The sequence below is a fragment of the Tribolium madens genome, unplaced genomic scaffold (assembly GCF_015345945.1).
Source record: "Tribolium madens isolate multiple individuals breed KSU strain unplaced genomic scaffold, Tmad_KSU_1.1 Scaffold_96;HRSCAF=242;Tcas5.2_LG5, whole genome shotgun sequence".
NCBI lineage: Eukaryota > Metazoa > Arthropoda > Insecta > Coleoptera > Tenebrionidae > Tribolium > Tribolium madens.
Genome location: NW_025401068.1, coordinates 8,996,601 through 9,023,151, shown reverse-complemented (window position 1 = coordinate 9,023,151; position 26,551 = coordinate 8,996,601). Strand labels below are relative to the sequence as shown.

General features: G+C 32.9%; 1 protein-coding gene across 1 annotated transcript in view; it reads left to right on the top strand.

Annotated features, from left to right (window-relative positions):
* LOC123013777 (leucine-rich repeat-containing protein 4C) overlaps positions 1–26,551 on the top strand; it is a 134,890-nt gene that overhangs the window by 73,901 nt on the left and 34,438 nt on the right. The window contains exon 4 of the mRNA XM_044412551.1: positions 5,606–5,641. The gene's annotated coding sequence lies outside the window, so the exon portion shown is untranslated. The remainder of the gene's footprint in view (positions 1–5,605; positions 5,642–26,551) is intronic.

Here is a 26,551-nt window from a genome sequence, read left to right as displayed (position 1 = left end):
TTATTTCGCAAAGATTAGCTCTAGGATTTACTAGCGCGTTTTAGATACCGTTATCGAGAGCGTAATTTCTACACGCTTGCAGTCGAAAATCGAAATTTCAGGTAGGAGTTTCCGAGTCTTAAAAACATGCAAACAATTTTTATGGTATTTAGCAGATTTCGGTTACATTATTCTAGCTTCGTTACTAACTTCTAAACTTCTAAAACAATGATTTTGATTGCTTCTGAATTCCCCTGAGATGTGTAAAAAGCTGGAAGCTATTCTCGTCTTAAAACAAAAACGACAACTTTGTCTATGTAAACTTGTATTAGGGTTGCCGTGCAATAATAATTAGTTAGCTTTCAAAGGAGTGGGGAAACGCTCGGGGTGAATTTTTGAATGATTGGAGTACTTTCTTATTGAAAGTTGAAATAATAAAACAAGTCCGTGACCATAAATTTCGCCCAAGCCTTTTATATTGATTCCGGTCTTCGTCCCTAATAAAATTCAAACTTTATGAACTTTATTATAAATTTTTAAAATTTTCTCCTGTCAAACTTTAAATTATGATCATACTTTGATAATATATTACTGCACCCTACAGAGAAATGCATTAAAAGCGTGAAGGTGTATATTGCCTGATTATCCGCAGCACAGCATTTAAATATAAACTTTAAATGAAGATATATATATGCCTTGGTCAAGTCTTTACTACTTCGCGGCATTAATCATATTTAAACGCGCCACTCCGGAGAAATTCAAATGAATATTTATCTGCGACTTTGAAACAAATTCAGCTTTTATTCCGCTTTCAATCACGGCGAAATCCCCGAGCCAACATTTAGTGTCGGAGCCATCAATAAAATAATCAAAATCGCTGCCACATATTGAGCTGAAACATAAGTTAGTGAGATGGATCTGCAACAGATCCCGTCATCAATCTTGGCGACTTGCAGAAAGCAAAAAGTTTAATCTTAAGCCGTACTAGAAAAAAATGATATCGTCATACTTGTCGGGAAAAAATTACCCCAATTTATCCGGCGTCTTAACGCCAAATCGAAAGCTCCCTATAAAAGTACTTCAAATTTATTTTATGATAACGAAGAGTCATTTAAATTGCGCGATTCTGTCTGACACAACGTTTACCAAATAAAAATTTGCACAGCGGCTGTGTTTATTAGCTATTGTTCTCGAATAATATTTATTGTGTATTGAAGAGGTGCCATCTCTTTAAATCAAGACGTCGTGTTTTTTTCTGTGGGGTTTTTGACCCGACTTCCACCAAATTCGAAATTTTCCTCTCAACAAATTTTATTTGATATTTCTATGGCTTGGCCCAAATAAAAGAATAGCTCGTGTATAAATGAGCTTATTACGCACTAGAGACAACTATTAAACCGTTTCGACGTTTTATTTGCTTTAAATTGTCTTGGCAAAAATAACAGAAAGTAAAAAATTCAGATTGGGTTTCAAGACAGATTTTAAAGATCTGCTTATCTCACAAACGAGATTGAAACTTACACTAGTTGTTACTCTTGTTGTCAGATTTAAGATATTTTTAAGGTAAGAGGTTTGTAACGACTCGGGAAGTAGTGGAAAATAAACCGGCACCTCAACAAAGTGCTCTCAGACTGAAGTGAATATTTCTTACATAATAGTAATTTTATTTTGTTGACAACTAGTTAAACTTTGCGATTAATAGCTCACACAAACAGCTTGAATATGTCTTACTAAAATTGTACGCCACATTATACTCTATAGAATACACTTTTTCATTTTATTTTCATTATTAGGAGTATAACAGTAATTTGGTGGATCTAAAACTTATATATCGTAATAATTTCATCTAAAAAATGTTTTAGATGCAACTTCTGATTTTGATTTATTACTATTAAGTTTTATTTCATTAACATTATGTTTCGACTGTTGATAAGGTAACGGCAAATTTTCAGAATGAATCATCTTTTGTCTAGAGATTTTTTTAAACTTGCCAAAGCTTTGCGATTAAAGCCGACATTCTTCAAATAGCTGGTGAATTACTTAAAGGATCTAAACTGATGATTCATTTTAATAATCGACAACGAAAAGTTGTTTTAATTCAAGAAATAATATGAAAAACCATTTACTTCAATAAAAAGTTTTGTCAAAACTATTCCTTTCATAGTTAATAGTCACAACTCTAAGTCAAAAGTCAATTCTTGAATTTTTTCCATATATTGTGGTATTATCTATCATCAGCGATGGACAGAGTATTTCGTCCCCCAATTTCAGTGAATTCACAAAAATTCACTGCACTCTGTGCTTTATTGTCATGAAAACTGACATTCAAATACGTATTGTCAAATTTAATCAAATTCGAACATGCTAGCAGTAATTAATACTTACTGCAAATAATTAATCAAAAAACTTGAATAATAAAAATTTTATTACATTTTGCACCTAACAAAACTCACAATAAAATATTAAAACAAAAGAAACACTTGTTTATTTATTTTATTCTCACTAGCAGCGACAGTTTTTCAATTGTATATGTTTTCATTTCTATGATTTATAATTGCTTGTTTTGACTTTAATTAATGTATAACAAAAATTTAAATGTGTTTACACAACATCGAAATTTGTTGTCAACTGTGTTCTAAAAATGTTTCAAGAATCACAACAAACTAAATTAACGAGAAAAGCCAACATCGTTATTTTTTAACAACGTGCTTAGAATTAAAACTTATCTTTCTTTAACGAGGAAGTGTCTACGCAGTAGAAAAATTGTTTTCTTCAGCAAAATAAAAATTAAATTTATGTTAAATTAAAACCGTATCGAACGGCAATTTTAAAGTTAAGCTGTTTGCAGTGGTATTGTTATAAACCAATTCTTTTTGTTTTTATCGAATTCAGTTGTGTGCAAACAACCTGTACACTTGACCATGTCCATAGTGCAGCCTCTGTGTCTTGAGTTGTCTTCTTATTTATACATGAGCAAACGCCGTATGCATAAGCGTCGCAATTAGAACACTGCGGCCCAAGTTTCGCAACAGTGCTTGCCTTGTTACCTCATTTCAAACAAGCGTCCAGTCCTAATTTAGCTTTGTGCACCAAGTACTCTCCTCACCAAACACTGTACGTCGTGACGACACACACCGCTTTAATTATATGTGACTTTCCATAATCGAGTTAGTCGAACTTTCAGGTGCTGTCGATAATTCAACTTGTTGTTTAATTCACTTTTGAGATAGTTTCGTCTTGAGGATGGAAGCGAGTTGACATTCTTTCGGTTATAATTAACCAAGGCGGCGAAAGCCTCACCCACGTCTTCAAGACTAACGTGGAGCAGCTAAATTGTATTGTAGTCCGGAATTAATGATGTAATCTGTTTTGCCCGTTGCAATTTATTTCCGACATTCAGCTATGACATTTTGGTCTACCTTGGTATTTCCGCGTCGACGATGTCTATTTCAGAGCGGACAATAACAATGTTATCAACGTCGATAATAATGTTACTCTTGTGGAACTTAAATAAAGATTGTGCAACTTTTACACAAAAATCTATAACTACATTACTTGAAACTCGAACATTCAACTTCCGACATTGTTTTCAATTCCAGCATTCATTCGTATATAAATGGCTAAAAAATGGTTGTTAATGTGTGCAAAAATCACTATTCGAATCTGTCTTCAAAGGCTGAAGGCCTCTATTGTTATTCAGCAAAGGCTTGTTCTGGGTAGAGGAAGTAATTCGGGTTTTGGTTTTGGAGAGCTGTTGTGTATCGGTTCGAAGCAAAGGAGGGAATCTGCATACATCCGTGCTCTAATTTGTAGAAAGTGCACACAATGTGACAAAGTCTGGGCAAATCGAGCAGGACTGCACATAACGCCACGTTAACCGTGCTAATTTTCTAGCCAAGAAAAGCTCTTACACCATAAAAGTAAATTGAAGCTCACACAGTATGCGACTACTAGCTGAAATCTGGAAACCCGTAATCCGAAAGAGATTTTAATTTGGGAAACTCGCCGTGAAAGATAATAAAATCTACTTACACAGCTATAGCGAGAGCATCGTAAAATAAGTACGTCATAACAAAACGACAATCTCTATTTCCGAAATAATTACATGAAATAAGTTGGATTATGGTAAAAGCATCATTAATCAAAATCCGCGTGCGCTGAAAAACGCACGAATTTTCAAGACGCTTTTTAAGTGGCTTTGGGACAGCCCTTGAAGTTTCATTAATTATTTGCGGGATGAAAGATATCATTTTCCTCGAACCTTTTGTTGCTTTCCGAACCTTGATGACACAATAAACTTTTGTTGAGTTAAGACAATACGAACAGAAATGAACACAAAGAATTTTCGGCAAAGTGAAAGTGGCTTCTGCCTTCGATAAAATATTTGTTTGGGTCAAAAAACTTATTTACTTACATTGTTGTCAAAGAAAAGCGCTTTCTACTTCCGCATTTCCACAAAAATATTTAATTGTCCCGTAATTACAGCAGGATTTCTTTAAAATAAATCATATAAAAGTCAAAACAAGAGCGCATTTTAAACGGGATAGGTAAATCACTTTGCATCAAGGCACCACCTAGTGGCAAACCTTTGGGTGCAAACCTTGTTTCTGTTAATTTATAAATTAAATACTTCACACCTTTGTTATTTGATGAACTGATTGCGCTTGGACTGATATTTTTGTATATTTCAGTACGGGAGTATAAATTTGTAATAAAAAAATATGTAATGTCATGTTATTTAATATAAATGAATTTTCTGAATGCTGATATAACAAGTAATAAGCTGGAATCTTAATTCTAATTGTACGTCATAGTAATTTATGAAAGCAGGTTGAAATCTTCTCGTGAAACGTTGACAGAAGCTATATAATATCCCAAGACTATTCAAGCTTTATTAGGAATAATGAATTAATAGTTCCTGTCGTTGAAATTAATAATAAGAATCTGGAAATGCCATTTGCACCACTCGTAAAGTTTTAACTCATTACATTACTGTTGATATTTTACGCGAAATTTGCAGAAAACTAGAACTATACTAATGTAGTTTGCGTGTCCAAATTACGTTCTTATTACCCACCCCCATTAAAGCTCGTTTAAGCTAATGCAAATCGCAACTCTTGTACGAACAAGCAATTAGATCTGGAAAATATGTATGTTTTTAATTGACAAAAAAATGACAAATGTTGAAGTTATTATGTAAAAATGTTGGCGATAACGCGGCGTCACGTTAGCGCAAGTTTCCTTATCGTTTCAAATCTCACAAAGACTAATTTATATGGCGGTCTAATTTAAATATTCAGTGGCATAGCGTCTGTCCTGCATGTTATTTAAATGTAACGTAATACAATCTCAATCAGCATCAAGTGTCGTGCATAATCCAGCCAGAACTAAACTTGGCATGGCATTTCGACATTATGTAAATGTCCAACCCTCGACAGATGGCGACACAAAAACCTCACATGGTCGTCTATTAAATACATATCTGGGAGTTCCGGATAATGGGCCCTCCCTTGTAATTTCCAAGTTTCGGACACAAAAGGCGTCAAGTTTGGATCATCGATCCTACAATTACTTACCTTTGTGCCTCCTCTCTAATTCACGGTTTTAATAAAATTTCCTTTTTCAGGTTCGGGAATGATACAGCCCTGAAAACGGCATAAATGTAAGTATGCAATTATTTCGTTTACGTCTTGACGCTGGGAGCGTTCTCGCTTCGGTATGCTTTCTTTCCCTTATTTGTTAAATTTTGTATGAATACCTCTCAGTTGTTGGCGTTTTTTTAATTATCGGATCTCATGTCACAAAGAAATTTAAAAGCGGGGGTTCGTGTCTGTCTGCACTCTGCACCGTCTCAGACAGATGGGGAGTGACTACTGGGGGACTATGTGCATTGTGAGGAGCAAAGATGATAGCATTTTAAAAAAGGGTTCGCAACAACATGAGTTAACTTTTAAAAAGCTTTTAATTCATGCGGAGCTTAATATTCTGTTTGATTACCTTGTCAACTCGCACTGGATATCATTTTTGACACCGAGTTAATTCGGTTAGCGAGGGATGTTATAAATATTTTTTAGAGATCTACGTTGGTGCTAAATTAGGTTCTACCATAATATACAACGAAACGAATTTTTAATATGACTGTATGACGACTCAAAAATGCTTTGAAAACGATTTCTACATAAAATTACACAACATTTACTTTGTTGTAGTTAAGTAGCTTTTATAAAAATGCTAGATCCATTAAATGTTTTATTTTTAATGACTTTACTTTCAAAAGAGCGTTTGTGACATTAAAATAAATTTTTATTACGGATGAACAAGAGAGAAAACTTAAAGTGTTGTTTTGTAGAACTATTGTAAAATTGTAAATATTGTACAGGGTCAGTCACAGGAGAGTTACTTTGAAAATTAATTAGTTTGCAACCAAAAATACCTTTGGCGTATGTAACTGGATATAATATTTTATTTATTAAATTAATTCAGTAATCAATGTGAGCTGGATGAAAATGAGTGAAGTCGTCAAAATGACAAGTAATAGTCTACTGCTTCAAGGACTCTAATTTCATTTTCTGGGCCAGTAGCAGTCCTCTGATGGGGTTTTTCATTGGGGACCAATCTTGTCGTAACTTGGCTTCCGGTTTTCTAAATGTTTCAGGAACCGGATGCATTCGATTTGGATACCTCTCCAAGTACAGAACTGCTGCCACAGAAGCATTTTTCTTGCATTCTCTATTAAGAGCATTCTCACTTTTTTATTATTCAATTATTATTTTGTTAGTCAATTTGTTAATACATTGTATTAACAAAAATTGACTGTTACTTTTTAAATGTCAAATTGAAAAGATATGCAAAGTATTCTTGGATTCAATTTTATAATTTTTAAAAATGAGGAAGCTAGACGCCTATGTGAATTGTATAATGGGTTGCTGCCCAAATTATTTCAGAAGTAACTCTCCTGTGGCTCACCCTGTATATTGTAAATTATTATGTTTTTTAATGAGCTAAAAAGGTGTTTGTTATTTTACAAGTTTTTTAAAACTGATTTTGAGAAACTTTAAAAAAAACAGGAAATAAATAGTTCGGTAGCCCAAAATATTCTAAAAATTTCTCTTAAAAAAACTGTTTACACAATTTAGTTGTTACAATACATTTAACTTTAACTTTCTCTTGTTATGTGTGTCCATCAATTTTATTTTTTATTACAACATGTCTAACATCGAAGCACGTGAGCTTTACAAACACCTGTTCTTTAACAAAGACCAAGCAGCGAAAGTATACTTTATTACACGTATTTCGTTGTCTTGACCATTTTATGTAAACCTATAATTAGTCTACTCGTGCTGGAGTTTACTTTAGACTCAACTCACTAATTAGTAGTTTGTTTTCTTTGATTTGTTATACGTTGGTGGCTTATAATTACAAAAGAAATTAATTTTGGAAACCTCTATCAAATTTGTGATTTATTCAAAATGGTTTTTGTTTAATTTATTTAGGCAAATGGTGAAAATAAAAATATGTAAAGAAAAATTTGTAGGTAAGGTTTGTGATGTTGTTAGACCAAAGTAGTAGGTGACATTTGCCTCCTACATGTATAAATCTCTTAGATGTCTTGAATTTAATAAAAATATCTTGCTTAAATGACAAGCATTTTCTCTTGAAACTAAAAAAGTAAAGAAACACATTGGTTATGCATGTATTTATCTGTGTACAGCAAAAATAGGGTAAATATCCTTACTAAAGTAGTACTTATAATTTTTTTTATTTATAAGAGGTAGAGACGTCACTGAAAGCATGTTCATCAAAGAAATTCTTATCAGAATTCTGGAAGCTTAAACATTGAATTCCAATTGGAAACATATAGTATTAAATGTTTACTTTTGATCTCAGGATACAAAATTCTTTGGCTTAATTCGCTAATCCTCTTCCAAATTAGCTTTTGATAATTTAGGAAGTGGGTATTTGCGTTTCATTTTCGCCATGTGATTAAAGTCGTCGTAGATGCGTGAACTCTCACCAGATGTATAAAACATTGTCACTTCCTACCCTTTCGGTGAAGGGTGTCGCCCCAACATATTCCGCACATGCATATTTCATGCCCCCGTCCCTATTAACCGTGAATTATGGCTAGGCCACAATTATTCAATTACGACACTGCCCTACCTTGTCGGATGGCACATGTGTGCCACCGCCAGGTACACAAATATATGGCCGCATTTCCCTGATTAACACCGCATTTTCCTGCGGTGATGACTTCATTAAATGGGAAAACGACACGAAATGAATAAGTAATTCGAGTAATTAGAACGCGGCATATCGAAATTTCGACCATCACGAACACATGGCGACTCTTCTTAACCCAGGATATAAATAACTTATATTGAGGAAATGCTCCGGTTCTTATGTGTGGTATGATGTATGAGCGGGTGTACCGCCTCCGCTTCTGACGTGGCGTCTAAAGATTGGTCTATCCATCTTCCTGGATTTTTCGCAGTTTCATTACAAGTTTTGCATCTTGAGGATTACAGTTTTAAGCGGTGAACTCACACTGATTAGAATCGGGATGGGCAAAAATTACAATTTGCACAAACAAAATTAGGAACATTAGTTAACATGCACGAGGTCTGGCAGCGCCATTTAAAACAGTTTCTGCAAATTTAATAGCTGGAGGAAAAATTGTTTATTTGACGAAGCCTGGGCTAGCGACTGTTGTTAAATTGTTTCAGCTTTTTTTTTGTTATAATTTGATTTCACTGACTTTTATACAACTGTGTACAAACTCATAATGAATAGTTGCTTTTAAGATTTAACTACATAGTTTAAAAAAATATTCACGACACATTAGAATACGAGTATTATCACCAAACTGATCATAATTAGAAGGAATGGAAGAAAGTAGAGTTTTAGTTTTTGTTTTTATTGCTTAGATTAAAATTTATGAAAAATTGTGTTTTATTCTATACCCCCTTTTCACACATGACTACTCTTCTAAAAAAATTGATACTTCTTAAATTTTTGGATCCGTCATTATTTTCGCAGACCTTAACACTTGTTTTAAATTCTAAAACTGGTGTCGTTTTCAATTAGGGGTAATACCCGTAGTTTTTGCGATATTCTTGTTTTTTTCTAGTATGAGGATAAAACTAGAGATCGATGACAATTAACAAATAGTATTTGAGTGATTTCTTTATTAATTAAAAATATTCGTCATAGATCAGATTTTTTACATTATAGCAGAAAAAAATTAAATACAATTTTTAATTTTTTTTAATACATATTTGCTCTAAAAGAGAGAAGCTAATTAGAGAAAGAAGTGCACAACATAAAAAACCAAACAATTTATACATCGAAAAGATTTTGTTTGTTAGGAATTATTAGAAACGGATTACAAAAATATTTTTCTAATTTCATTTTTTTAAATACACATGTCATAAAGCTATCCTTAAATTGAATTAAATATACAAGAAACGAAATAAAACAACTTTCTAACAATCAGTTCTGGTGTATGGATAATTGTCTCTGTTGTAATAATGACAGTGATTTTTAAAATTATATCCCAATTATTTGGCTTAGAATATTTTCTCACGATGAGATATGATCTAAAGATTAGAGATAAATAAATAGAATTTACAAACTGTCGAATCGATCTTGGGTTTAGGTAAAAGCTGCCATTCCCATTTTTTTGTTAAAAAGTGAAAACAATATTTTATTTATTTATTATTTATTATTTAGAGTTACTTTTTACCTCATTATGAATAAGAATTAAGAATAGTAGAAATAGTTAAAAGTTCTTAAAATTTGAATAAAAATTACATTTATTTGCTTTAGTTGACCGCAAAAAATGCAAGAGTTCGTGCATAAATACAAGGCCGATTTCACTAATTTTGATAAAATCTCTAGTAGACAAGTTTTATTTATTATTTTTTTTTTATTTATTATTATTTTTGAGACAAAAATCTTAAAGCTTAATTTTATTTAATTAAGGTTATTTAAAGATTATTAAACCACATTTCAAATGTTAAAATTTATGCTGAAGATATAAGTTAAAATTGTTAAAATAAAAAATGTTAAAATGAATAGTAAAAGAACAGAAAAAACTGCTTTTGACAATATGCACTTTCGTTATACTAGTGACTCATTGTAATAGATATGTTTGATAAAAATTAACGACAAATTCATAGATTAAGATAGAGTTAAAACACAAATTTACATTTGCATAAAATTTAGACTTAGGGGAGTTAACTTTAATGAGTCACTCTAAAATAATTTATGTTACCATTCTCAATAATTAGTATATTTTTACTTTTAGTCGTCAAATTTTGTATAGTTAGTAAATCGACATAAAATAACATATTTGAAGGAACAAGAAAAGCTTCATTTTTGTTACAAGACGTAAATTTTAAACTTCTTTTAAAAACCAAGCAAATCATTTATATTCTCGCAAATAGTTTTAAAAATTTTCAACTTCCACTAACAATAAATTATATGACGTTCAAATGGAGCAGAACCTGAAGATCATGGTTTTAGTCAGCACGAAAAGACACGAAGCCTCGGTTTTCTGCCTTTCGTGAAACTTTAGATATATGCGATTACTTCATAAAAATCGCTCTTCACAAACTTCTCAATTAACCTTTCTCCAATATTTTACTTTTTCCAGTAAAAATTAATAGCACCGCTTAATTTGTCTCCACTGCTGATGAAATGCTCCAAATCCCATCCACGCCCTGAATTATGATTAAACTTTGCAAAAGTTGACTCGGGACTAACGCATTCAAAATAGTTTCGGAACATGTAATTAGTTGATATGAAAATGCGGCAATGACCAGTGTTTGGGGGTGAAAAGACGTCACCGACGTCTTGCAGCACGTATAATAGACAGGGAGGGAATAATCAATATTTCAAGAGGGGCCCCGGGCTTGCTTCACCCCTGTCCCTAGAGACTATACTGCGTTTGGAATACCGAACACTTTTTAATATTGATATAATACATCCACTTTCTATCGCAGTTTTAACAGAAATAACGATTTTAGTGCAGCGTCACGGCTGCTTTAAAATTGATATTAATTATTAATGTGTGTTTATATTTACAAAACAATTCTTTCATCCAATTTATCAAATGGGTTATCTAAATTAAAACTGGCGGATTAAAACACAATACCAATACAAAAGTCGCTTCCAAGACTTAAAAGGTTTGACCCCATTCCAAATCAATGTATTAATCATTACAAAACAACGCCTCTTTAACTAACAAAAATTTGTAACCCTTGACGGCTATTAATTAAATATGCTTCAATAGATTTTCCTAATGGACTAAAGTCTGATTCACGCAGCCGAGCCGTTGCGTTGACATAAACGGAAAACGTATTTCTTCTAGTTGCATCAAATTGATTGCTTTAATCTTCAAATGAGACAAAGAAAAAACGTTTAAAGGTTTATAACTCAATTAAACTGTTTTCACATTTGCCATATTTCTGAAGGTTAGAAAAACTTTATTGCCGTAATCTAATGTAAGAGTATGTTTGTCATAAATCAAGAGGTCATTAAATTTGTTTAGACCTGAATAATAAATAATGAAAAGACCTTACATAATAATAACATTACTGCTGCAAAAGCACATATAATAATTCACACAGGACATTTTTTATTGCTCTAACTACCGGCTCTATCGGCCTCGAAAAAATTTACTGTTTTATCTATGGGGGGATTAAGTCGATAAGTAATAATTCCACATTTTTATTTTTAACGTAAATAGATCGTACGTGTGTTTTTAACGATTAAATATGAATTTTTAATCAGAAAGAACACTTTTATGCAAAAAAGACCGATACAGATCTTGACATGCAAATCAGATATTAGCTTGAGTCATATGGACTTAAGTTTAGGCTTTACAATGCGGAAGATTTTGTGATAAAATGACTTTTTATGCTTGCTGATTTATTGTGGCGGTGTCTTGGGCTTTGTGTTTTTATTTTGTCGTGTCGCGGGATTTTTTAATATGTAAATGGAAGTTGTTTGCCTTAAAGTTGGAAATTTAAGGACGGGACTTAAGAAATTTGATGCAGGTTATAAAAAACACTTAATTAAAATATCAAATTTAATTAAATTTAGGAGGATAGTGTAACGAGTATGAACAAAGACAATTTCTTTAATTGTGGCCGAAAAGTCAAAATTAATTTAAGAGATGTTTTATGGAAGGAAAAAAGTTTAAAAAAATTCCAGCTCATACTCTGACCAGTGAAGAGACAGAACAATAAAAATGTGTAATCACAACTTAATCTTCATTTCTACTGGTTCTCAAAAAAAAAGAAAGATTGATAGACACGTGACTGCTTTCCCCCTCTTTGTCTCAGAATTCAGGGCATAGTTCTCGGGTTTGGTTCACGATTTCTAAATGTATCTTAAAATGGTCATAAATCAAAAATTAATTTGTTTTCAATGAACATAATATTACATCGAGTGTACAACAGAGGGAGCCTACCCACTCATTCTTGCAAGCAAATCATTTATTGCTCGTCTGGGATAGTTTCCGCTAGCTGTACCTATTCCTAATGATTTTTTAGTTTAGTCAAAAAAGCTTGCAATTTTTAACTTGTGAATCACATTTTGCGCATGTATGTGTTATGGATGCGCATTAGTTTTTATTTTACTCAAACTAAATGTATTCACACTGATTCTCCTTTCTGAGTCGTTGATCCGAGAAAAAATCCATACACTTTGAAGGCGTTTTCTTAAATTTATAGTCTTCAGATATTTTCACACGATCGTGTAATTCTCGCTCCATTAAAGTTTGTGAAGAGGAAATTGTTGTTATTAAGACTATTCTCCAGACAAAAGTTTCCTACATTATCGTCAAAATGTCAACTGCACACGCAGTCCACCCATAGTAGAATCTTCCTGCAATGGCATTACACGGCAGCGGCATAACAAACACAATTCCAGATCATGCAATATGCGATAATTTATAGGGAAATAAACAGTTTGGAAACGGGCATAGCCATAAAAGAGGACGAAGTTTACAACAATTCGTACGTTTAGTGGCAGTGTTCTTAGTGAAATATGCATTCCTATCATTTCTAAGTCAGTTTATAAAATGCTTTGACAGTTCCAACATTCAGGCTATAAACCACTATAATTTCCTTTATGTGGGTGAACGCTCGAATATGAAATTTTTCCTCGCGAAACTCCTCGCCCTTACAAGAGGATTTCTTTTCTATTCTGTACCCCCACAAGGGTTATCTTCGGATTAATTTTTATATAACCGGGTGAAATCAATACAGGGGTGATGCACTCGTAGAGTCTTTTATTACATTAATAAATAAACAATTACCCAGATTGGAAAGTTTAAAGTTTGTTAATAAAGTCGATATAAAATTTGAATTCTTGGCTTGACAGCTTCATTTCCTCACAATCACGAATAGAGTTTTTTTTATTCGAATACCAAAGCGCTTTAAATGGTCTCAGCCATATTATAGAATTCCTAACTGCTTAGCACAAAAGGCACACGCAAGTCAATACTACCCCGGACATAAAACACGAATGGATAAGTGCCGCTGAAAGAATGAAAGCACTTTTAAATGCATTTAAAGAAACGGATGCAACGTGCAAACGAGCGGAAATACGTTTTTGATAAACTTGAAAGAGTCTACACTTAATATTGCAAAAATGAGACGTTTTTAATTATTATTTATTAATAGATGCAATTAAAAAAGACAGATCGTAAGGCTACATTTAGGGGCTTAACTGAATTAAGTATCTCCGTCTAGATCTCTTGAATACAGCATGCGAGTAACCACTAAAGTGAAAAATGTACTCCACTAAGACAATATTTACTCGTCTTTTTATGAGACGAATAAAAAATGCACCCCTATCAGACTTGCTGCATTATTCGCTCCCTCTGGAGTGATTCGGCTGTGCAAAAGTCAAACCGTCAGACGGAGATGCGACCATTGCATGCTAATCCCGGCAGTTTTCTTCTCATCTTTTATTTAACTTTTAATACAAGTCGTCATCTTCAAAATACAATACGCAATTTAGCGGATATTGGAAATCATTTTCTGCATAAGGGAAACTTTTTCCATGACAAACGTAACTAAAACAAAACTGGATTCACTTGGATTCAGTGAAATCAAACAATATTTTCATGTTCATTACGAGTAGTCTTTTGTTTCTAAAGTCTTGGTGTCATTTTCTATTCATTGTTTTTAAGATAATACGCAATGTTTTACTTTCCTTTGCAATTTTTTATAATTTATTTGATCTCAAGAATAACGGGTGTACCTATATCATATTCAAAAAATAAAATACAGCATTTTTACATCATGATTATGTTCAAACTTCAAGCCGAGACTGAATAATATCAAGTTTCCTATTATAGTTTTCTATTATAATGAGATATAATTGCAATTTATTCTCTTAATTGAAGCTTCTGAATCCCTCTAAATATGGTCGAAAGGAAAAGCTGTTCCGACCTTGTATTGTCGCCACCTGTCTTGTAAGAAATGACAATAATAAATAGTACCATCTAATATGGGTCTCCCCTATGTCATTAATCGAGTTTTTGATCTTCTCAAGTGCTCCTGACTATTTTTCTTCCGGTAATGATGTCTCGTGTAATTAATTTACCGTGCGTGTCACTCCATTTGCCAAAGAATAGACTAATGGCGGGCCAAGAAGTAACACCTTCGAGCGACGTCAATTCAATCAAGGCCCTGCCTTAAAATCCATTTTCTTAAAATTAACTTCCGACCTCGGAGCTTTGTTCTATTTATGATTCTTCATCAACCATTTTCGTATCGTCCTTTTACTGGACTTGGTCAGCAGCCAAATAGTTATTGACATACGAAATGTAGCCACTGCGAACGTAGAAGATAGCTTCTTAGATTCAGCGTAACCAAAGTCATGTTTACTTCATAATGGACCAAAATGATATCCAAAAATTGAAATGTGAAAGTTTTTCGTATTCGTATTATGTCGACGAGAGTTGCTACTCTGCGATTTCCTTGCTCGTTATTTATCTTGTTTTTGTTTAGTCAGACGATTTTGAAGAGTTTTCGGTTATGATTTTTCTTTTTCGGATGTTTATACAAGAATCAACTAAAGTAGGAGAAATTAGCTGATCATGATAAAACTTTGGATCCTGTCTTTTGGGATAAATTGTGAAAACAAATTTGAATAAAGCCTCCAGGGGTTATAGAATAAAAGGGCCGGCTGAAGGGAAACATCATTTGCCATAGGGAGAATAACTTTATTTCATACATATCATCATGAGAAAGTTTTGAACAAGTTGCATAAAGAGATCCGAGGAGATTTTAACTTTTACACAAATTGTGTACTTTTCTATTGTTCTAATTTATGATAAATTAATTAATGATAAATTAATATGATGACAAGAGTAGCCAAAATTTGTGAATAAAACAAGATGGTGGGACGTAATAAATAATAATGGAATATTATTCAACGAGCATATAATGATGTTTATTATTTACGAAGCTGAAGTCGTAGACGAGTTCTTTAAATACCTGAAAGAATGAATAATAGCGAGTAGAATATTATTCTTTATGAATATTCTCGATTTTTGGTATTGACAAAGTTGACGCTTGGAAGTAGACGTTTTAATTTAATTAATAAAAATGTCGAATGCGTTCAAACAATAGGCCATACAGGGAAGAGTCGTGGAATATAACTTTATATTCCACTTGTGTTGTGGACTATGAACTAAATTATGTGTCTATAGATACTAGATACATCTATAATAACGTTGCTATTAAATAGTCGTAGATAAATATATTTTTTTTCTATTTCGGTGTTAGAATAAGTCTATTCTAGCACCCAAATGACGTCATTTGCGTGCTGGAATAAGTCGTTTGCGGTAATTTAATTTTTTTTTCTTCACAATTCATTTTCAAATGTGAAAATAAGAATAATTTTTATTTTTTACAGCCGCCTAAAATTATTCCACACATAAATGTCGCCAACTGTCGCAAAATTCTCTAGAAAAAAAATTTTAATTTTCGTTTTTTAATTTATAAAATGACATAAAGCGGCGAAATAGAACAAATAGTATAAAGCACTTGTTGCAGAAGGTTCTTCAAGCACTCATTTATTCCTCAACTCGCCGCTACGCGGCTCGTTTCGGAATTTCAAATTTGTGCTTGAATACATACCTTCTGCAACTTGTACTTTAATATACTATTCTGTGTGAGTTTAATTTTTAAACAAGCACATAACACATGCAGTATCCGTTTAGTTAGTAAAATTTACGCCATTCACGGTTGCTGGTAACTCACTATATTTTATAGCTTAACTGCCAACATTCAATGATGAATTAAAGTTAATTTTAATTATAATAGATGTTATAAATATTTCAGAATTATGGTTATCATTAATGATAAATGGCATAAGTACAACTAAATAATTATTTATTTATACAAAAACTTTGTTAAGGTAGAATTTATTATGAATAATAGGCGTTTACATAAATATGAACTATTCAAAGCTACAGGAGTGTAAACACAGCTAGTTATATGTTTTTAATTATTTGCCTGTGTAGCTTTAAAATAATACTACTAATTGTAATTCAATTGATAAAAAACAATTGTTACATTGTAATTACGTACATTCACTGACCAGCGAATTGTCAAAATTGGGAAAGAATACGTGGTGTAAATATTATTATTTTCACATGTTGACTCAGCGTTTATGTAGTAATAAAGTCAAGGTCAATTCATAGTGGCCATTTAATTTATTGCAAAGTTGGCAGTCCCTAGCCCGCCACCGCTAATGTTTGGGTTGTGTCTATGTTGGCACCAGAAGTAACTAATTTGTGTCAACAATTGTGATAGGCGCTGTAGATCTTATATGTGAAATATTCTAACTTTTTTAGACTTTTTTAGAATTGTAATTTTTGATAGATATGTCCCTAAAAAACAATTAGATGTTTAAAGTCGGATTTACACAACTTAATTTTTACAAATATGCACAGGGAAGTGACCACTATGAATTGACCGCGACTTTAAACATTTAATATGTACATTTATGTATTGCGAGTAGTCGAGTACATAGTGATCATGTTGTTTTTTAATTTCTGAAAACTAATTTTTTTTTCTTTTTTTTATATAATTATTTTTTTGCTACACCTATTTCATATCTTTTTTCTTTTGCAACTACTTTTATGAATAATTAATTATATCTTTTTTAAAGTTTGTCAAAAAAATTATGAAGTAGTAAAAACTATCTCTTTCAAAGCGCTTTAAAGTTAACATGATTGTTTTTGACCTCCTTAGAGTTTTTATCCGATTTGATTTTCAGGTTTCCAAAAATGGCATCTTATTTTGAAATAATAAAACAAAGTAAATTACAAATTATAATTCATTAGCTTCCAATCCTGGAAAACGTGCAACTTGTCTTGAAATTCTCATTTCCCTAATTGATCCCAAGGATCTTTATAAAATGTTTTCCTTGTCAGTCGTTCTCAGATGTAATTAATATTCAGTTAGTAGATTATTGATTTAGACCTATCATCTATTGCTGTAAATATCGTGAAAGTAGTATATAAAATGTTACTTTTGGACCAGGACATTTGGCGTTTTAAAAAAACAAAGCAGAATCTTACAAATTTAGCTGTTTGCTCAAAAGTAAACAACCGAAAAAGACCTAAAACCCTTCAAAAAGCATTAATTTTTATCCACGCCAAAAGTATCCAAGTATGTGTAGACCACCAAAAATTGGACACACAAAAATAATGCAAAATTACCTGAAGAACGCCCTAAAAAAACTAACAAAATACCTTGTTTTTACACACCCCAAAATGGCTTTTTACTTCTGGACTAGGGCATGTGGCGTCTTAAAAAACAAGACAAATTCCTACAAATTTAGCTGTTCTCCCAAAAGTAAACATCCGAAAAAGATCTAAAAAACTTACAAAATGCCTTATTTCCAAGCACCCCAAAATGACTTTTTACTTCTGGACCAGGGCATTTGGCGTCTTCAAAGCGGAGTACTTTGAGTACTTTTGGGGTGCATAAAAATTAATGCTTTCTGAAGGGTTTTAGGTCTTTTTCAGATGTTTACTTTTGGGAAAACAGCTAAATTTATTAATGTTTTTTGAAGATGCCAAATGCCCTGGTCCAGAAGTAAAAAGCCATTTTGGGGTGCTTGAAAATAAGGCATTTTGTAAGTTTTTTAGATCTTTTTCGGATGTTTACTTTTGGGAAAACACTAATTTATAAGATTCTACCCTGTTTTTTCGTGTGCCCACACATATAGAGTGATTCTTAAATAGACCGACAAAATTTTATCCTTGGTAGTATCATATGAGTATATGTTGGAAAAAATATTTAAAAAATTCTTTGTTTAATCGTTCTCCAAATAAAATTTATTAAAGTTATTTTTGAGGTAAAGCGTACGCCACTGATGTGTTTGTAAATAGTATTAGCACAGGCAGTGGAAACCATGGTATTAATTTGATGAAAATGTACTTGATCATTGCAACAATTCATAAACGTCGTAAGTGGCACGGTTCAAGGGGGTTTCGCCCCTAAAAGATATAAACGTAAAAAGGGTACCGTATGTCTTCGTTTATCCTTGGGAAGCTCTGATAAAATTTTGTCGGTCTATTTAAGAATCACCCTGTATTTGATACTTTTGGCGTGGATAAAAATTAAAGCTTTTTGAAGGGTTTTAGGCCTTTTTCGGTTGTTTGCTTTTGAGCAAACATCTAAATTTGTAAGATTCTGCTTTGTTTTTTTTAAGACGCCAAATGTTCTAGTCCAGAAGTAACATTTTATGTACTACTCATGAAACATGATCATATCAAATCATATTAAATGACATTAATAAGTTCATTCAAAATGCAGCTATGACGTTATTACGTGCATCTGTAATCAGTCTCGGCGGTTATTGATTCAACTTTTCTTTATTCCTGATTTGCCATAAATAGTAGATCACTCTCTTTGTTACTACTGTTCGAAGTAGGAATTGTGGTTGGGCTAAATCTAAAAAATTTAGACCAGTTGGAAGAATAAAAAGCTAAATAGGTGAAACTCCGAGTTCCGTTAAAAGGGTAGCTTGGTTAATTTCATGGTTTATTTTAATTCCGTGCGTAAAATTCCAATATTCGTGTAGCAGCTTTGGTTCGATGGTAAATTTGACGTCAGACAGCTGCACATTTGGCCCCGCATTCGCCTAACTATGACGTCTCGGCGTGAAGAGAACTCCCCGCAGCTATTATTATAGCCCATTGTATTCAGTTAGGCCCATTACACATAAAATACCTATTTAATTACTGCCATTTCGTGTAGCGCTAGACAAAATGAGGGTGAAATTGGAGAATTTCAACAATTCTGATGTTCGCTTCCATGTGACTCACGCCGGCCTCTTACATCTCAACTATTATTTCGATTTCCTTCATTCCCCTTAATGCGACGCGACATTGAAATTGACGAACAATGCCACCAAGCAGCCCCCTAATAGATAATTGCGTTACTATTTTTTTTTAATTAGGCCTCGGAGGGCCGCAGACCTCCCCAGTCTGTTTCCGCAGGAGAGGTGTTGGCCGCTTTGAATCAACAGTTTTTGATAAAATAATTTAATCTGGTAATGAGACCTCACAAAAGATAATTACAAATTATCCCTGTCAGTGAACATGCCTTAAAATAAATAACATTTTTAAATTAATGGAAATTTTGTCTTTAACAAACATTCTAGGAACACCGTAATCTCCTTTGATCCGCAAATAAAGAAAATTGAATTTTTTCCTGAACCGAAAAGAGCTTACAGAGAAAAAATCTCAAATATACTAACAGTGGTTGTTATTAATTTGTATTTGCCTACATTGAGATTACCTCAAACTCAAATTATGAAGAAAATCATTTTGAGTTTGTTACTTTATCAAAGCGTTTCTTTGCCAACAAGCTCGTACTGAAATATATGCGTATTTAAAAATGTTTATCTTGAATTTCCTCAATTATATGTACGAGTATATTAATATATTTTTATATGTTTAACTGATACACCAACAAGCTAAACTTTATTCAGCTTTAATATCCAATATTTGAACTGTGTTTATTAAATTCTGAAAATATTCGGAAAGTTTTTCTTAGCTACATTTTATAGGGTAATTGAGTACCATTTTGCTCACATTTTTACAAATCTCAAAAAATGGAACTGTTACATAAGGTATTGTAAAATTAAAGCTCAGACTCATTAAAGCTTTTGTTCCTTTTATTAAAAAGATGAAAGGATAAAAACTACAAATGCTTTAATTAAGCATAGTTTTAATTTATGCCTTTTTCTTTGGTGCATATGGAAAAAAGATGTGTCAAATGTAATGTAATTTTATAAAAATATTAATTAAAATTTCTTTGATGCAATAGATTATTAAAACAAAAGCAATACTATTACGCACAAATCGTGTTCTACGTCAATACAGGGTGATTCTTAAATAGACCGACAAAATTGTATCACAGCTTCCTAAGGATAAATGGAAACAAACTGTACCATTTTTACGTTTATACCTTTTAGGGGCAAAACCCCCTTGATCCGTGCCACTTTCGGCGTTTATGAATTGTTGCAATGATCAAGTACGTTAATACCATGGTTTCCACTATCTGTGCGAAAACATCAGTGGCGTACGTTTTACTTCGAAAATAACTTTAATAAATTTTATTTGAAGAACGTTTAAACAAAGAATTTTTTAAATATTTTTTCCAGCATGTTCTTATTTTCTACTACCAAGGATAAAATTTTGTCGGTCTATTTAAGAATCACCCTGTAGTTTGTTTATTAAAGTATTCTGAAGAAATCCACTTGTCGATCTATCTTTTACAAACCCATGTACGATTATTTCAGTTCCTATAAACCGCATTATACATAAATAAATATGAAATAATTTAATGTAGTACATGTTTCATCCGTAGATAGATACACGTTTTCCGTTTACGTGCACATATATTTTTTGCTATAAATAAATAAGTAAATGTCAGAAAACACGGAAACTTCTTGAAGCTCGTGCATGTATAAATCCACCCCTGCATTCGTGGGAAAAGTGCATTTTTCTAATCCCTCGTTGTAACACGTGTATTATTAATGTGCCTATTTCGCAGTTGCACAATTTCCCAAATACGCCCCTAATCAGTTCGTGATCTAAATCGTTTATACTACTTTCCGATCTATCTAACTTGGGCAATAAGAGGGCACATATAATTAACTCAAACAGTCAAATACCAATCTCCATACGGATTAACATTAACAAAATGAAGTTTAAAATCGAGTTGGATTCGAGATTGGCTATGTTTTAAGTTCAAGGTACGTGATTTCACACCTACTTGATCGATTTAACGATAGTTTGAGCCGACAATAGCCGTAATAAAGGACCTAATACGACTCAATCCGCTTCAGTGCTACCGATGTGGGCAGCGGAAACTGAACAAATTAGCTTTTGAATAATTGGCATTTACAAGTCTTGGTCAGAATTGGCGAGATTACTAACGAGGAGTTGCTTGCTAGTCGTGTTTTTGTAATTATTCCGGAATTTCGTTAAAGTGTCTAATTGGATTTTTCTGGTGCTAAACGGTCGTCAAAGCGAAAATGCAGAGTTTCCTCGAAGCGGTTATTGGCTGAAGGATTACTAATAGCAAATATGCAAATTTAGTAAAACTTTCAGCCAACTTGTATTTGTATGTATGATTAGGATGGGTTTACAACCAACTTATCTCTGTCAAAGTTTTTTTTGTTAAGGTTATTTACAACCGCTTCTGGAATAAAAGGACTTTTGTAATATTTGACGAGCTTTCCTGGTTTGAAGACTTCTGCTAAGTGAATTAGATAGTGTTTAATCCTCTCGGGTAAACATCGCCTATGGTGCGGTTATTATTCAAAATTAATTTTTTTCAGCAACATTGAGTCCGAGTTCCGAATGGGAAAAAGTTAAATCGCTTTAGTTTTTCACAAAGTTCTTCGAAATTGGAAACTTAACGTGGAAAAAAGGATAATAGACGTTGTATCAAGCGGGGATAAAAATAGGACTACATCTATCGTTGGTGAATTATGGCAGCTATTAATCAATCTGCAAACATTGACGTCTACTCATCCTATAACAATTCATCATGTTTCTGAAACAATGTAGGCCATTCGCATACGAATAATCCGACGACACAAATGCTGAATAAATCGAATTCTGATAAAGCCTTATCGCGCTCGTTTCAAAAGCAACACATTCGCCTTATTTAGAAAACAGGACATTTTGTCCCAACGTCGCTAATCGAGTTMTGACTCTTTGAACGAATCACCATAASCATAACCGCGCGTGTTTATACTGGAATGTTTATGGATAACATGTTAATCAGTTTTGCCGTTTACAAATTAAACAAAGCCTAGTTCTAATTTTAACACAAACAGTCGGTATGCTGCTGCATGACGAAATTAGAATAATTGCATAATTTTTGTAATTGCTTTTCGCAAAACTCGATTATTTTCATTCAAATGCAGATGTAGATGTAGTGTAATTGCAAAACTTGTTAATTTTCGTGTGTCCGTTACAGAGTTTACATGGACGTGCAAAAAATTCTCATAAACTAATTTCAACAGAAGGATACGATGAGCTTTTATTACGTTTTTATGACAATGCAAATTCACTTATWATTCTCCCGATATTGCGCTCCGAAATAATGGCATTTAATAAATCTGACTATAGTTGGGCCTCCGAATAATTCCGCAATTTATCAGGCGAGGGCAAACTACGGCATAAGTTCACCGTCTCGGCCACCAAAAATATATGGCAATAATTTCCGTTTCCCCAAGAAACAAACAAAAATTAAAAGCGCGATTTGTCTTTTAGGGCAAAGCAGCGGCGACCACACGATTTTATAAACGTCTTTAATGGTCTTTAAGCAGGTAATGATCAGATGAAACGAAGTTCTGACAATGATGGGCGAGATTTAGGTGCTCGGCCGTAACAATAAAAATAATTTTGTGGTCGGGCAGGAACAATTTGTCTTCTATCTCTGACTGGTCGTATAAAATAACCGACTCGTGTTATAAGAAACTATTAAAATATACGGTGGTTTACTGTTTTAGGTGGATGGTTTTACAACAAGGCCCTAAACATGACAAATTTATGGCACTCAAAAGGGTTAACCTGATGATATATTGACACCACAATTTATCCCTTTTATGGAAATGTGACAATCACTTATGTAAAATTAAACATACCACACGATTTAAATAATTTTAATCAAAACCATTTTGCTCTCAAATTATGTAGATGTTTATTTGAAGAAAAAAAAAACAGTACTACGGACAAAGTTTGCACAATTCTCAAAATAAACAGAGTTGTATTACTATAATTGACAAACTCATTTGAAAAGCAGTTACAAGAGTTACTTATTATAATTTACTGTTTTACAGTTGTAATTAAAATAAATAAATAAATAAAATTAAAATAAATAAATAAAAACGAATTAAATAAAAATAGTCTATTTCAATTGAGTTTTCTCCCCTTTAGATAATTTTTTTCTAGTTTCTTAAACGGGATAAAGCAGTTTTGTTACAAAGGATAAACGTAATACCAATCAAGAATAGTCATGGCATTTAGAGCTTATGTGGACACACTATGACAATAAATCATTATTCTTTGTTGTTATCAACTGCCTACGATCTCGCGAAGCGTCATTATGCGCATTTATCTTTGCCAAATTTGATGCTTTTAGAATTTTGGCACCAGAGTGTCCTTCATATTTTGATAAATAATCATAGTAATATACACTACAGTGTCATAAAAATATTTCCTTAATTAGCATAGATGCGTAAACACGTTCCATTGCCGAAATTATTTGTAATTTAGTTTATAACCACAAACACAACTTCGCACTTCTCTCGCCTTTATTAGGCCTCCCATTTTGGATTTTAAAAGCAACTGTTTGAAAAAATGATTAAATTTTGGCTTTGTGCCAGCATTAAAATGCAACAAAACGAAAATTAAATAACTCTTCCAGAATCCAAATGCAAAAACTAATGAATTATACTCGCGATAGCAAGTGAAGCACAATAGCCTGTCAAACGCTGTTATTTACACAATAAAACGTAATTTTGTTATTTATAATAGCTGCGTTTCATCAAAACAAAAAGCCCACTATGCAACACAATCATATCATTCCGAAATTGGCTATGATAACAATATCCATCAATATCGGAAACAGAAAATACTCGGTCCATTTCACCAAACAAAGAAGTGATTTGTCACGTCATAATTCCAACTGGCATTCATCGCAATAATTGATTGAAAATTTAAGGATGCAGACAAGAGATGGTGTTTTTTTTAAGTCGGAGCCGACATCACAGCTTTCGCCCCATGAACACCTCGCACTGAAAGACACTAACGTCTCAGATCAGAATTTATTAACTATTGTTAGTCTTTTGAATGATTTTTCTTTCTACAAACCTAAATTAAGTTGTAACTCTCACCTGCCTTGGTAAAAAATACTCAACAGCGGCCACGTTTAACGACTTGGACATAATTCTACCAAACGAGGCTTGGAGACGTTTACAGGGGTGCACGAATAAAATTACCTAATAACGGGGAAAATTATGTTTTAATGTTTTTAATAAGTAGGAAATGTACCTTTAACCAATCAGGTGATACACTCCAAATTACTGGGGGTTACTTAGGAAAAGTAAACGGTTATGCTGACACAAAACTTACCCTAAAGATTAAATTTAGCACTTTTGAACAAAGTGGAGACATATTTTGGTTATTTTACGAGTACTGAGAAGAACAGATGCGCCCAAATGACATTTTGTGACAACACTAAAAATTCTAATAGGTTTTTTAATTTTTTAATGAAAAAAGTTGATTCCTAGAAGGTCTAATTACCGAACATATACATTACATACCTATATAACATGTTTGTCATGAATAGATATTGTTTATCGTTTTTTAGTGTATTCTAAAATTTTACCAAAATTATTATACATATAACGTAAGTTGGTAGTGAAATCATTTGTCTAATGCCAAACTATTTTGGTGTGCTTTGTGATTTTACTTATTATTGTCTTCTTTTTCTTTTCCCCAAACCCACAAACTTTTACTTTTRTTTGTGCATTCTGCATATAAAAAACATTCTCTTTTTACTCTAAGTGCAATATTAGCATTTAGTTAATCGTCGGCAATGAAACACGTATCATGGCCCATAACACGGAATAACGAAATAGCTTGATGACATCCGTAAAACCTATGTTGGAAAAATGAACATTTACGACCCTTTTACATGCAAACAAGAAAGCTCACTAAAGTGAATCCCTGCTCAGAGCGTATTTCTCCCTAATATAGATTTGTTCATTTGGTGTAGTTCGCTGGTGAAATAAACACGTTTCAGGCCTCTTTCAATTTTTCACTACTTTGAGACGAAGTAAATAGACCCAAAATTGGCCATTGTCCTGTCAATGGCGAAATGGTGGTCACCTAAAGACTTGCTGCTTGCATTGTGGATGTAAATGATAGATGAAGCGTTCTTCTATGTAAAAGCAATCCCAAAAGCATTACTCGCACGTCTTGCTTTACAATTTGATTGTTTGGAGCCCTCCTTCTTTTGTGGTCCAAAACGGACGTCTACAACTTGGGACACCTGCCCACTCCACTCGCAAAAGCTCTGAGAAATAATACCGAATAGTGAATTCCAGGCTGTTTAATAATGAGTAAGGGTTTATTAGTGATGGTAAAAGTTAGTAGCGTTTTAATAATGAATTCTGAACGATTCTCGATGATAATGTTCTATAATTTCTATTTAATGTTCAAAAGCTTGTTTTATTCACAAGCACCTTTTTAATAATACTATTACAGTCGTTGATTCTAGCTCACTGACCCATCAATAAATCATGTTGGCCACCACGTGATGCTAAATGTACCCTTAACACCATAACCGTGTTCTGAAGAACCGTCTCTAGACTCTTTAAAGATTATAGTTATCATAACGGAGTCACGCGACATTTCCACGTTTCCTGGCACAACTTGCATAATTAATCAATTTTCTTGTAATTAGCAAGCACAAGCATTTTCAAAGGTCGCCGATAAAACTCTTAATTGAAAAGTCGATGTTAAATTTAAATTTAAATACCAACCAATGTCTTTAAAGAGAGCATTGATACAAAACAAATTAAAAATGTACAACCGGAAATGGAGCATGTTTTGGACGTGATTAGCTATTTTTTTCCGCTTGTAGAATTTTTCGTTGGGGAGAGCGGTGGAGCTGAGAGTAACACCTGCTTACCTGAAAACTTCAAGGTCTTTGGGGCGAGTTGTAGTCGATCCCCGGCACAATTCATTTAAATATTTTTGATTGGATGTGGTTAATGCCAAGCAGGGTGTTAACTTTAATAATTTACAATCGAATAACGACGTTCAATTAATTATTCACTCCGGGGGTCGCTGGACTAGTCGTTATTTGATTTCTCGGTTTGTGGGTTACTTTTTTAAACACGTCTTTAAAACTGAAATTAATAGTTGTTTGAGTATTTAATCAATCAAATGTATGCATAAGTCAGGAACGGTTTGATAATTAAAGATGGTAATTAACGACGACGT